At 42.5% G+C, this 13,824-nt stretch overlaps 2 non-coding genes across 2 annotated transcripts; one reads left to right on the top strand and one right to left on the bottom strand.

Moving 5' to 3' along the window:
- Nucleotides 1-6,358: 6,358 nt before the first annotated feature.
- Nucleotides 6,359-6,429, top strand: TRNAG-GCC (transfer RNA glycine (anticodon GCC)). The gene has a single exon. It is a non-coding gene; the product is annotated as a tRNA-Gly (tRNA).
- A 1,867-nt stretch (nucleotides 6,430-8,296) lies between these two features.
- On the bottom strand, nucleotides 8,297-8,367 carry TRNAG-GCC (transfer RNA glycine (anticodon GCC)). The gene has a single exon. It is a non-coding gene; the product is annotated as a tRNA-Gly (tRNA).
- Nucleotides 8,368-13,824: the final 5,457 nt, after the last annotated feature.

Consider the following 13,824-nt stretch of genomic DNA (forward strand, 5'->3'; position numbering starts at 1 on the left):
TTTTTTCATTCTGCAATAAATATATATATTCCATTAATCTTCTTCCTTCAATGAATTTCTTAATTCTTGAAACATCGTCTGCGAGCCTCCTTGGCTCAGGCGGCAGCGCGCCGGCGTCTCACCGCTGAGTTCCGTGGTTCAAATCCCGGTCACTCCATGTGAGATTTGTGCTGGACAAAGCGGAGGCGGGACAGTTTTTTCTCCGGGTACTCCAGTTTTCCCCGTCATGATTCATTCCAACAACACTCTCCAATATCATTTTTCTTTCTTAATCTGTTTATTGTCCAGGGTTGGCTTTTTCTTCGGACTTAGCGAGGGATCCCACCTCTACCGCCTCAAGGGCAGTGTCCTGGAGCTTTAGACATCGGATCGGGGGATACAACTGGGGAGAATGATCAGTACCGCCCAGACGGCCTCACCTGCTGTACTGAGCAGGGGCCTTGGTGGGGGATGGGAAGGTTGGAAGGGATAGACAAGGAAGAGGGAAGGTAGCGGTCGTGGCTTTAAGTTAGGTACCACCCCGGCATTTGCCTGGAGGAGAAGTGGGAAACCACGGAAAACCACTTCCAGGATGGCTGAGGTGGGAATCGAACCCACCTCTACTCAGTTGACCTCCCGAGGCGGAGTGGACCCCGTTCCAGCCCTCGTACCACTTTTCAAATTTCGTGGCAGAGCCGGGAATCGAACCCGGGACTCCGGGGGTGGCACCTAATCGCACTAACCACTACACCACAGAGGCCGCACTAGACAGACAGGCCGCACTAGACAGACAGGCCACAAGGCTCGGACCGTGACGTCACGAGAGTGGCTGGCGTTCAGCATGGCAGTGAAGGGCCCGCTCTCATTTTCACTATGATATTGTTCATTTATTCAACCTCAACGATATAACTGAACAATCCTTCAATTGTGGCATTACTTAGGCCTGTATACTACACGAGTTTTATGCGGGGAGAAAACTGGCTGGGCAGTATATGTACATTTCTTTACGTAAAATTGTGCTGACATCTGTCACTTGTAACTGAACACGGTATCATGTAAAGGATTAGAAAGCGTAATACGTATACAAATAGTTGTAATGGTACTAGGAAAACACATGATGGCAATTCACAACAGTAGTCTGAAACCTTTCTTAGAAATGAAGCTGCAACTTAAAACTTACCTAACAATTCCTAAGGTTTCAGTTTATACATTTTTTATTTTCCTGAGGATTTCTTCATCTTAGCCATGAGTTTGTCTACGGTAACTTTTCTATTGTTATTCAATAATATATTACAAAAGATGTATATACATTTGTCAACGAAATGTTTAAAACTATTTATTTAATCACTGCATGTTTTAAACATGACGTTTTCGTTTTCCAGAACATTATTGACAACGGAAATCAGAATTTTTCTGTGAGAATCCTCATGTAAAAACATTAGTATACAGGTTTACATTTTATAGCTCTAAAAGAGTATGGCACAACACCTTTTAGTCCAGGCTAGGAGCAAGCCAAGGCCACACTAGACAGACTCAGATATACATTTTCTTGTCTGACTTAGGGTTGTCAAAGTCAGGATAAGTTGTCAGCTTGATTAAGCCAGTTATGTATTAAGATTTTAAATAAATGACCAGTATCAAACAATTATTTATTTTTTGTGTTTCCTCAAATGGGTCTTGAAAAGTGGTTTGTAAATTGCTTTTGAACAGCTTTTCAAACATTTTCCTACTAACACTGTTATTAGTAGAAATTATGCATGCTACTTTATAAGCTATAGGCCTATCTGTTAATACTTTAAATACTTGCAAAGTTCGTTCTTCTAAGAAATGTCACGTTAGGTTCTTACATGGAAACAAATCAACAACGTCTTTATTTTTTTAAAGACTCTATGACAACATAAAAGTTTGTGCAGTTGTAGCTAATGTAGTGTCATTTTCTCCGCTTTTACTAGTAAAATCAACTCCCTCTACCTTTCCTCCTACCGGGCGATTTGGCCCTGCGGTTAGGGGCGTGCGGCTGTGAACTTGCATCGGGAGATAGTGGGTTCGAATTCCACTGTCGGCAGCCCTGAAGATGGTTTTCCGTAGTTTCCCATTTTCACACCAGGCAAATGCTGGGGCTGTACCATAATTAAGGCCACGGCCGCTTCCTTCCAGCTGTTAGGCCTTTCCTATCACATCGTTGCCATACGACCTATATGTGTCGGTGCGACGTAAAGCAAAAACAATAACAAAAAAATAAAACCGTTCCTCCTTTTTAGTTCAGCTCACGTTTAACTTAGACTCCATCCAACAAGTTATAAAATCTTTCATGCTCCTTTAACAATTTTAGTTTCTTTTTCAAGTAATACCCGAATTTCCCGTGCCTAGTTTTGCAGTAAAAGACTTCGACGAAGTTTCATGCATACAAGGCATTGTAAGAAACGTTGACTGTCTTATCTTCCTATACGCCACAGGAAATGCGAAAAATTTTGATGTGAACCATTTTATTAGTATATAGGAGTAAGACACTTTCTTTGCAAAGGCTATATTTAACTGTTCCTTACAAAATTATAATTTATCAGTAATGTTACACTCATCAACTTCACTTTCAATTTCATCGATTATTTTGTGGACAGATTCTATTTTGTCGTGGAGAGTCACTTTTGAGTTACAAGCAAGTCTAAACGGGAAGTTACAAATACTTTTCTAATTTTACCATTTTAATATATTGTCCCCGTCACCTAATGCACGTATATGAGGGTTATCACTCATGAAAATATCATGTTTAATGGCTTTAAAATCAAGAGCCTCGTTTAATGTTAGAAAGTACCAATTTTCGGAATATTTGCCTCAGTAATATACATTTTGAAAATACAGAGACTTTGGCTGTTAAAATTGATGAAAACTTTGTCCAAATCTAATTTGCGTTTAATACTGAAATTACCCTGAACGTCATCGAAGTCCTTGATCCCGTCATATTCTTCCTCAGCTTTCTTTCCTTCCTTTCTCTTCCCGTTTTCAAATTTCTTCTTGTCTTTGAATAGGATTTTTGCTCGGTGTTGGAAGATTTTTAGACAGATAAGCAGGCACATTTTCAAACTTAGGAATAGCGTCGTTTGAGAGTTTTAAATGGTTAGATTTTACAGTTAAAATAGACTCATCAGGTCTTTTAACAGAATCGTCCCTAATTACTAAACTTCGTCGAAATGTTTTATGCACACAACTGAGCTTGCTGAAGGGACGAATTCGGTTCGATGGATGGTTATGATATACTTTTGTTTCCGAAACAAGTCAGTAGGAAATTTAAACACTGAAATATTAGGCTGTTTTGAACTGTAGTTGATTCTACAACCAGGTATACAACACGACGTGGCCATAATTCACAATGTTCACACACGTTTAAATCATTCAACACCATCGACAGCCTCACTGCTGCGAGGTTCAGATCAGCCTACAGTCACTGGCGAGAAGTGAAGCGGCTGGCGACTTGTGTGACGTAGCCCCCAAAGTGGAGGGGGAGTCTTATGGCCTGTATATCTAGTTGGCCTTGGTAGAGGTGGGTTCGATTCCCACCTCAGCCATCCTCGAAGTGGTTTTCCGTAGTTTCCCACTTCTCCTCCAGGCAAACGCTGTCGCTTAATTGCGGCCAGTATCCAGTATTCGGGAGATAATGTGTTCGAACCCTACTGTCGGCAGCCCTGAAGATGGTTTTCCGTGGTTTCCCATTTTCACACCAGGCAAATGCCGGGACTGTACCTTATTTAAGGCCACAGCCGCTTCCTTCCCAGTCCTAGCCCTTTCCTGTCGGTGCGACGTAAAGCCAATAGCAAAATAAACTTAAGGCCACGGCCGCTTCCTTCCCCCTTCCAATCTTCCCATCCCCCCGCAAGGCCCCTGTTCAGCATAGCAGGTGAGGCCGCCTGGGCGAGGTACTGATCATCCTCCCCAGTTGTATCTCCCGACCCGATGTCTGAAGCTCCAGGACACTGCCCTTGAGGCAGTAGAGGTGCGATCCCTAGCTGAGTCCGAGGGAAAAACCGATTCTGGAGGATAAGCAGATTAAGAAGAAGAAGACAGTGTCTTAACAATTCCGAATCCCTTCTTTTTTCGATCACTGCCACCTTGATGTTTTCTATTTCGATCTCAAGATGTACTGTATCTTATTGATATAGATGATTGAGTTTATGCAACGTATTTAATTTGCCTCCATCTTAGTTCCATAAGATTATCAGTTTAGGACAGTGAAATGGCACACATAGTGTCCAGCAAGCTTTGTCTTATGGCAGTCTCTGAGTGGGAAAAACATATTTTTGTTATCAAGCAATAAAATTAAAAATATTATGAAAACAAAAATTATGTAAAATGTAATATTCGATTTTACATACTATTTTTGTACATTACAGCACATCGTACATTACGAGCTATGGTAACGGAGATATTGCCTAATATATATTTTTACTGCTGAGTTCTTGAACGGTGAGCGCCATCGACGTGGAAATACTGTTCAGTTGTCCTAATAACCTAAAAGGGTGGAAAGTGTGTAAAACTTCAAATTTGCTCAAATAATTGAAAAACTGATAAGTGCTATTTATTTATTTATTTATTTGCGGAGGAAATCACATTTAATGACGATTAATCTTGAAAAGAGGACCAGTAAACTGGTAAATGGGTAAATAATATCCTGCTTGTGTACCGAGCAACAAAGAGTGAAAAGTATCTGACAATTTTTATTTTATTTTATTTATTTTCTGTATCCGTTTAACCTTCAGGCTTGGTTTTCCCTCGGACTCATTGAGGGACCCCGCCACAACCGCCTCAAGGGCAGTGTCCTGGAGCGTGAGACTTTGGGCCAGAGATAAAACTGGGAAGAAGGATCAGTACCTTGCGGGGATGGGAATATTGGAACGGATAGGCAGAGAAGAGAGAAGGAAGCGGACGTGGCCCTAAGTGGAGAAGTGGGAAACCACAGAAAATCACTTCGAGAATAGCTGAGGTGGGAATCGAACATCCTCTACTCAGTTGACCTCCCGAGGCTGAGTGGATCCCGTTCCAGTCCTCGTACCAGGTTTCAAATTTCGTGGCAGACTCGGGAATCGAACCCGGGCCTCCTGGGGTGGCAGCTAATCACACTAACCCCTACACTATAGAGGCAAACTCTGACATTTTATTATTACTTTTGTGAGTTTTTCCTCGACCGGAAATATATTATTCGGACATATGACAAGGACTTTCATGTAACGGGAGGGGAATATGCTTCTCCTGCTAATCCTAAGTTGTTCAAAAAGTACAGCTAGAGATAAATGCAAGTTTTTACTAATGGGACCTGTTGCTTCCGCTGAAGTCTCTATCTTATTTATGTCGGAACGCGTCCACCTGCTACAGCTATTTTTCTTTCTCATGTGGTCTTCTCACAACACATCTGTTCTGTCACCTACGTTTTAAGGTAGATGTCGGCCTTAAGGGTGTGTCGCTTCCCTTGAGGTAAGAGCGGTGTCGAGTAATGACAGAACTCGACTAGTACGTCTGGGTGCCGTGAAAGGTGTTACTCGTAGAGCCAATGAGGAAAACAATAAGAAACAACCTCACTCCTCAGTTTGCCTAGTACGACTCATTATAGTGCCACCATATGTTGTTTATAGTTTCCATACAACTGAATAACACATAGTGGTACTATTTGAAGATCCTACCAGTTTCAGTACTGATGACATGAAAGCCAGAACTATGTGATACATAACAGTAAATATATATATATATATTTCAATTTGCTTTACGTCGCACCGACACAGAAGGGTTTTATGGCGACGATGGAATAGGACTGTGTTTGAGTGGGAAGGAATCGGCTGTGGACATAAATAAGCATTTGCCTGATGTGAACATGAGAAAACACGGAAAACCATCTTCAAGGCTGCCGACAGTGGGGTTCAAACCCACTATCTCCCGGATGCAAGCTCACAGCCACGCGACCCTAACCGCACGGCCACCTCGTCCGGCCGTAACAGTAAATATGTACTACAGTTTACCTGTGCTCTGCCTGGCATAGGTCCATAGAAAAACTATGAAAACACGGTAGGTGTAGATGATAGTTGTTTTAAGGGGTAATACAAAGTTATTATAGCCCGTCTTAACATTAATTGTTGGAGAAGCCGGAAGAGTTCCGTCTTCACAAAATATCAGGAAAGGTGGGAAGAAAAGAAAATACTTCCTCGGCCGCGTGAACTTAATAACCTAAGGGCCAGAATAGTGCAAGAGTTGAATAAGGAATGTCAGATGCAAGATGGATTACTGGAAGAAGCCATCTAGCTGGTCTGGTGACGTAATGTAGTCAATGACCTACACAACATTAAACAAGCAAAACATTGCAACTGAAGTCACACTTCTAAAAAATAACTGTAGTGTAGCATCGGTGGTTCAGTGGTAGAATGCTCGCCTGCCACGCGGGCGGCCCGGGTTCGATTCCCGGCCGATGCATATTTTTATTCAATGATGCTGAAAACCTGTTTTCGCATTCCCCTATTTTATTAACCAAATTGAACTCATGTCCGCCTCTGTGGTGATGTAGTGGTTAGCTGCCAACCACGGAGGCCCGGGTTCAATTTCCGACTCTGCCACGATATTTGAGAAGTGGTACAAGTTACTTACTGGGTTGGGGTACACTCAGCTTCGGGAGGTCAAATAAGCAGAAGGGGTTCGATTCCCACTTCTCCTCCAGGCAAATGCCGGGATGGTACCTAACACAAGGCCACGGCCGCTTCCTTCTCTCTTCCACGTCAATCCCTACCGATCATCACATCCCTCCATATGACCCCTGCTCAGCATGCCGGTGGCCACGGCTGGACCGTGCCTCTACAGCTCTGCATTCGAGAGGTGACGAAATGCAAACGTGTGCAATAGAAGTAGTAGCCGAATAATGTTACAAGTCATATTAATCTCACAATATTAGCAATGTTTATTAGCTTGAGTCAGCGCGTGCAAACAGCAATCCTAAAACAAATTTATAGTCGATCGATCCGAAAATCGTTACCTATTTAGCAGAGTTGACTGAGAATAAATCGGGGACGTTGGAGACGATTGTGAGCATTCTGTATCTGGATAATAGAATCATATCATTATGTTTCTCTATGATATGACTGTTAAACATTTATAGTCGTAGTCCGGCTTGCTCAGTCGTTAATGGGAATCTTAATCTCGGGGTCGTGGGTTCGACCATTATGTTGGACTTTGAATTTTTGCAATTCTTCACATGAAAGCATATCATTCAAGCTGCTTTACGTTGAACCGACACAGATAGGTCTTACGACGACGATGGGATAGGAGGGGGAAGGAAGCGGTAGTGGCTTTAATTAAGGTACAGGCCCGGCATTGCCTGGTGTGAAAATGGGAAACCACCGAAAACTATAATTAGGGCAGCAAATAGTTTTCCAGGCCAAACCCATCACCTCGGCTTCACTGTAGTCTTGCAGATTGTAAATACGTAAATCATTTTTTTCTACTCTGTTGTTTGTCTACACCTAAATCCCTTTACTTGATATGTGATCGGGAATGAGGTGAAATTAATGTATGCTTTAACGGCCTGATGCCCTTCCTGACGCCAACCTCAACTAATAAAGATGAATTATGAATTAAATTGTGTAAGGAGAGGAAATGAATTGTCTGTGGCTCATGAATTGGAACTGTCCTAGCATGAAAGTGGGAAACCACCAGAAAATACTCTCAGGACAACTGGGGAGGGGGTTCGAACCCACGTGTCTCCCAATGCAGCGCTTGGCTCCGTAGTCATGCCCCGGGAACGAGCGGCCATTCTGATCGGCATTTTTCAATTGTTTCTTTCTTTCTTAATCCGTTTACCGCCCAGGGTGGGTTCTTCCCTCGGAATCAGAGACGGATCGCACCTCTACCACCTCAAGGGTAGTGTCCTAGAGCGTGAGACTTTGAGTCGGGGGATAGAACTGGGAAGGAGAACCAGGCGGCCTCACCTGCTATGCTGAACAGGGGCCTTGTGGGGGAATGTGAAGGAAGCGGCCGTGGCCTTAAGTTAGGTACCATCCCGGCATTTGCCTGGACGAGAAGTGGGAAACCACTTCCAAGATGGCTGAGGTGGGAATCGAACCCCCCTCTACTCAGTTGACCTCCCGAGTCTGAATGGACCCCGTTTCAGCCCTCATACCACTATTGAAATTTAGTGGCAGGACCGGAAATCGAACCCCGGGGTTAGCTGCTAATCATGCTAATCACTACACCACAGAGACGGACATTAGTTTAACTTAAAGAATAAAACAGGCGATAGGAACTGAATGTTTTTAAAAATATTAACAGTGGTATGGTATAAAATGAGCGCTGCATCGGCCGGGAATCGAACCCGGGCCGCCCGCGTGGCAGGCGAGCATTCTACCACTGAACCACCGATGCTGCACTAGCTGTACACAAAAGAAGTGTGACTTCAGTAAGATGTTTTATTGTTCAGAAGTTAAGCAGGTCATTCGCTGCATTACGTCACCAGACCAAGTAGAGAGCTTCTTCAGAGACCATTCCGTCTTCTCCATCTGACCTCCCTTACACAGTTCTTGTAATCTTCTGAACCCGAGCGCATTACCTCTGTATGACCAAGGAAGCCTTAATTTTCCCACTGTCATTATTACTATTATTATTACAACTTCCCCCATGCGGAGGCTGCCACAAGGACAAAGTATGTCGACTACACAGTATTTTGTCTTCTAAGTTACTGTTGACTTTGCTAGTGGGCCAGGTAGAAAAATCACCACAAGGCTCAGGAATAAATTTGCAATACGGTTCTTCAGATGTTATATAGATGACTAGCATGTGCCCGCGGCTTTGCCCGCGTTTATTCATTGAACCGTTAGATGTTTCTAAACTATTTATTTAAAAGCAAATTAAAACATATTTATTAACTCACATCGTTTTGACGTAAATTGCATAAAAACATTATTTCATTTTTTAATAGTTGCTTTACGTCGCACCGACACAGATAGGTCTTATGGCGACGAAGGGACAGGGAAGGGCTAGGAGTGGGAAGGAAGCGGCCGTGGCCTTAATTAAGGTACAGCCCCAGCATTTGCCTGGTGTGAAAATGGGAAACCACGGAAAACCATCTTCAGGGCTGCCGACAGTGGGGTTCGAACCTATTTCATTTTTATTATATTGTTACGTTCAATGCTTAAGATGCCGGGTTGATGGATGGTACAATTAATATCAAAAACATGTAAAAGACCATGTTATATAATTCAAAATGTATTGTTTCCTTATAGAGCTTCGGAATAAAGTATATTAATGTCGTTCTATTTGGAGGTAAGATGTATCTTGTATTGTGTTTGCCTTTCGAACTCTTGAACAATCCACGTACAGTTGACAATGGCAAAAGCACTGTTTTCGAAGACGGAGTCCTACAACTTTAAGCGATTGTCCTATGTCAAAATTTCAGATCTCTGTGTGCCGTAGATTTGACTGGGCTTCGCACACATCCACCCAAACACTTCCGAATATTACGGGCTGATGGCTCCTCGTGTCGCGGACCGAAAATGGCTTCCTACTCAATGGACTTACAGTCCGAGGAATACTACTTCGTCCGCAGCATGCTCAGTAATGATGGTAGCTTCAATAGTATTCGTCATCAGTTTGACCCGTGTTCATTGCAGAGCATCAACAGCGTCATTGCCCTCACACCATATAAGACCAAAAACGGTTTCCTACGCCCTGGACGAAAAATGGCTCCTTGAATATTGTGTTCTCGACCTATCTTATGTACGTTGCCTAGCGACAGTGACTCAATGCATTTAATCTTAGTGATGGCACGTTGGATTGTCATATCCCAATGGACGTTTTCCGATGGTTTTTCGTTCATAACTCACCAACGAAAGCGAAAATGAAAATTCCGGCTTCGAGGTGCATTCGGACCCCCTTCCATCTACTTATGTTCACAATTTCAGATCTCTGCGTGCTGTAGATTTTGCTCGGCATCGCGCACAGACAGACAGACAGACAGACAGACAGACAGACAGACAGACAGACAGACAGACAGACAGACAGACAGACAGACAGACAGACACTTCCTTTTATAATTATATAGAAAACAGTTGAATTAAATAACGCGGGTACATGCTAGTATTCTGATATAATGTGAGTTTCATCCTTATTAATATCATTGCATGCAGCCATGTTTGATTAGGGGAAAGTCGGGAGGTACCGGACAGTTTAACTTTTCTGCCATAATTTGTGTATGGAATAGGAAAAAATTCATGTAATGCATTTTATAAGCATCTATATTCTTGTATCAACGTACTCACTAGAATATATTTAATCACAATTAAAAACACGGACAATATTAACAAATTAAAGAGGTCATTACACTTTCGTAGGTTTGAAAAATGGAGGGTGGTATCGGAGGTCAATCTTCTTTAACAAAAATTTTTTTTTTTCACATTCAAAATAAAACAAATTAACGTTTAGCCATTCTGCAAATATCACACTCATTAGCGTTGAAGATTCTTGATGGACTAAACAAATATTTAGTCACAAGATCATTTAATTTATCAAAAATATGTCCACTTGCTCCTTGTTGAAGCCTACTGCTCGCTGCAAGCTGATAGACTCAGCCGTCCTCAAACGGAGGTCTTAATGCCTCTACATAAAATCATAAAAAGGGTCTTTCCTGCCATCATTTTAGTTTTATTAAACCTATGTTCAGCTCTCAGTTCCTCAGGAAATTGATACACAAGTTTTAAAAATTCTGTTTTGATGAGTGGCATGAGCTGACTGTCGGGGCCTTCCTATGCATGTACAGGTCATTCTCTTCTTCATCTGAGAATGTTCTCTGAAAAGTCTCACTGTTCGCCGTACACGCTTTTATTGGAATCTCTTTACCAGCTTCAAGAGCTTTAATTCTATCATCTAACGTGCTTTTGTGGAACAGAGGAACATTGACTGGCCTCTCTAATACTCATTTTATCGTCCCTGACACTATTCACTGCTAATATTATATTGCTTTCTTCCCATTATCCTCGTATCTTCCCCATGCTTACATAAAACAAAGGATAGTACTATCAGTAACCCGGACGGAACTGCAACCTGTCCGATACCGCACGCCAGTTTCGTGTCCGATAGCGCCCGAATGACTCCCTTAACAAAAACAGGAACTGAACGAGAACGTTCGAAAAGAAACTGATTCTAAACCCACGATATTACAGGGTAAGGAATACTGCTTCTACTAATGTACTTAAAGTTCAATGCAACTTGTCCTTGTTACTGCTACTTCTTGGTAAAAGTAAATCCGTGCCGGCCGAAAATCACACAAAGGACAAAAATACACCACCACTCATAAACGACTCTGCCTTTCGACTGAAAAGGATGTACCCACCCTTCAAACATGCAGGCGGACCTGTGTGTAGGTAAACAGGTTCTGCCACATGCTGCTAACAAAGACATCTGTGAATTGTCCGATACCAGCCGCCGTCCGATACCTCCCGACCTTCCCCTACTCAAAATCCACTGTCCAGGTTCAAGTATATTAATCTGTATACACAGCAGTCGATAGTGAAGGAGCTGTTCATTACCATACAGAATTTCTCAATTATTCACATCCTTCCGGCTTGCCACCATACAGGCTGATTTTGAAAGTGAGGGTGGCCTAATATATTGTTACGTAATGTACACCCACCAAAAATGTGCAATGGGACGCGATTGGTAGTGAACATTTTGAAAAACTGTTTGATTGAAGCTACTAATTTGATTGGCTGTGGCGTGGGAGAAGCGGTATTAATGCTGACAATACCAATAATTCCTTCAGATTTGCCTTTTGATTTCAAATGTGTCCATTTACCGTTAATAAGCTGCTTTGGCACGGCAATATACAAAGCACAGGGTCGGACACAGCGCGGTAGGAGTTGATCTCAGTGGAGAATGATTTTCTCATGGGCAGCCTCACGTGTCCCTTACGCGTGTTGCATCAAAACAAAATCTTTTCGTGTTGATTACTGGAGGAAAAACGGGTAATGTCGTATACAAAGAAATATTATAACACCTCGGTTAAAAGTAACCTATCACCTTAAATTCATAACTGCTCCCGTACGAAGCCAGGACGGATAACTAGTATGAAATGGCGTATGGATTTTAGTGCCGGGAGTGTCCGAGGACATTTTCGGCTCGCCAGGTGCAGGTCTTTTGATTTGACACCCGTAGGTGATCTGTGCGTCGTGATGAGGATGCAATGATGATGAAGACGACACATACACCCAGCCCCCGTGTCAGCGAAATTAACCAATGGTGGTTAACATTTCCGACCCCGCCGAGAATCGAACCCGGGACCCCTGTGACCAAAGGCCAGCACCCTAACCATTTAGCTATGGAGCCGGACGGATAACTAGTAGCCTACTATTATAAGCAGATATTGTCGCCAGGGTGTCACCCACTTGCAGGTTATTTGTTTATAAGAACAATAATTACGTAGTTGTCAGAATGCATACGGGAGAGAGTGGATTCGAATCCCACTGTCGGCAGCCCTGTACCTTAACTTAAGGCCACGGTCGTTTCATTCCCACTCGTAGCATTTCCCAATTCCATCGTCGCCATAAAACCTATCTGACTCGGTGCGACGTAAAGCAAATTGTAAAAAGAAAAAGTAAAAACAACTTTTTTGTTCTTGAAAAATATATAATTGTATATTGCAATGACCTTCGCTTTTAACCCGCCATCGGTATCGTTGTTAGGTAGCCCCTAACAAAAACACTCCTTATTAAGAAAAGTTTTTTGGTTTGAATCATCGCGTAACGAAGGAAAACATGTGACTCATAAACTCATTTGAGAATACCTGGAGTTTGAAAAGTTTGAGTCTTAAACCAAAAAACTTTTCTTAATAAGGAATGTTTTTGTTAGGGGCTACCTAACAACGATACCGATGGCGGGTTAACGTACGTAGCACATCAGTGAGATAGCTTTGCGCCCCATTCACTTGCCTCGTTTGACACCGACACAGCAGTAGTTACTTCAGATTATTCTGCACTATGGTCTGTTCTGTGCCGTTGAATTTATTCCTAAATTCTGTATTCAGAGGTTGCGGTAATTTCTGGTTATTAAATGAGAGAGTGGTAAATTCCCTCCCAAATTCATGTCACGCTCTGCCATACAGTCAAGCTCGTACAAGCAATAATGTAGACATACGTTAATAAGCCTAGCATGAAGGTGTGAACACATCCATATGGGTTTCTTCCGAGCAATATTTGTAACACACAGAAAGAATCCTCCCCGGAAAAACCTCATATCCATTGTAGGCCTATTAGCATTTTGTTTCAAACGTTGCTGAGCATTATAAACTTATTACTGATGTAATTTTGGAGAATTTCTTCACTCAGCTACATTCTGAGGGACCAGCTGCGTAGCGTAATTGGTCGAGGTGCTTTCCTCCTACTACTAATACTACTACTACTACTAATTCATTAATATTATTTATTTCGGTCAACTGTAGACACTGTTATATCAATACATTCCTTCCTTGATTTAAACCATTCCCTACCATTCGTGTCTTCGTTCTCGATGTTCTTCGTCTCTTTTTCTTCTTCTTTCTTCAGTCATCGTCCTGACTCGCCTTATCTTCGGCTTTTTGAAGGAATCCTGAGATGAATCTCAGGATCCTGTGGTGACTTGTGTGAGTCAACTTCTTGTGTAGCCTACATCAGTGAACTAGGTCCCCTTGGTCATTTTTGTCTGTTGTTCCCGTGAACATTGCCATGGAACCTACAGTTAGGAACCTGAACCGCAAAATCGTGCATTTTCATTTCAAAATGTCTGTCCTATAGTTTTGAACCACGGCCAGCAACTATGACATTCGGCCAACACGCCCCCCGTTTCTTGCCCAGA

This window comes from Anabrus simplex, chromosome 1 (assembly GCF_040414725.1).
Source record: "Anabrus simplex isolate iqAnaSimp1 chromosome 1, ASM4041472v1, whole genome shotgun sequence".
NCBI classification, from domain to species: Eukaryota; Metazoa; Arthropoda; class Insecta; order Orthoptera; family Tettigoniidae; genus Anabrus; species Anabrus simplex.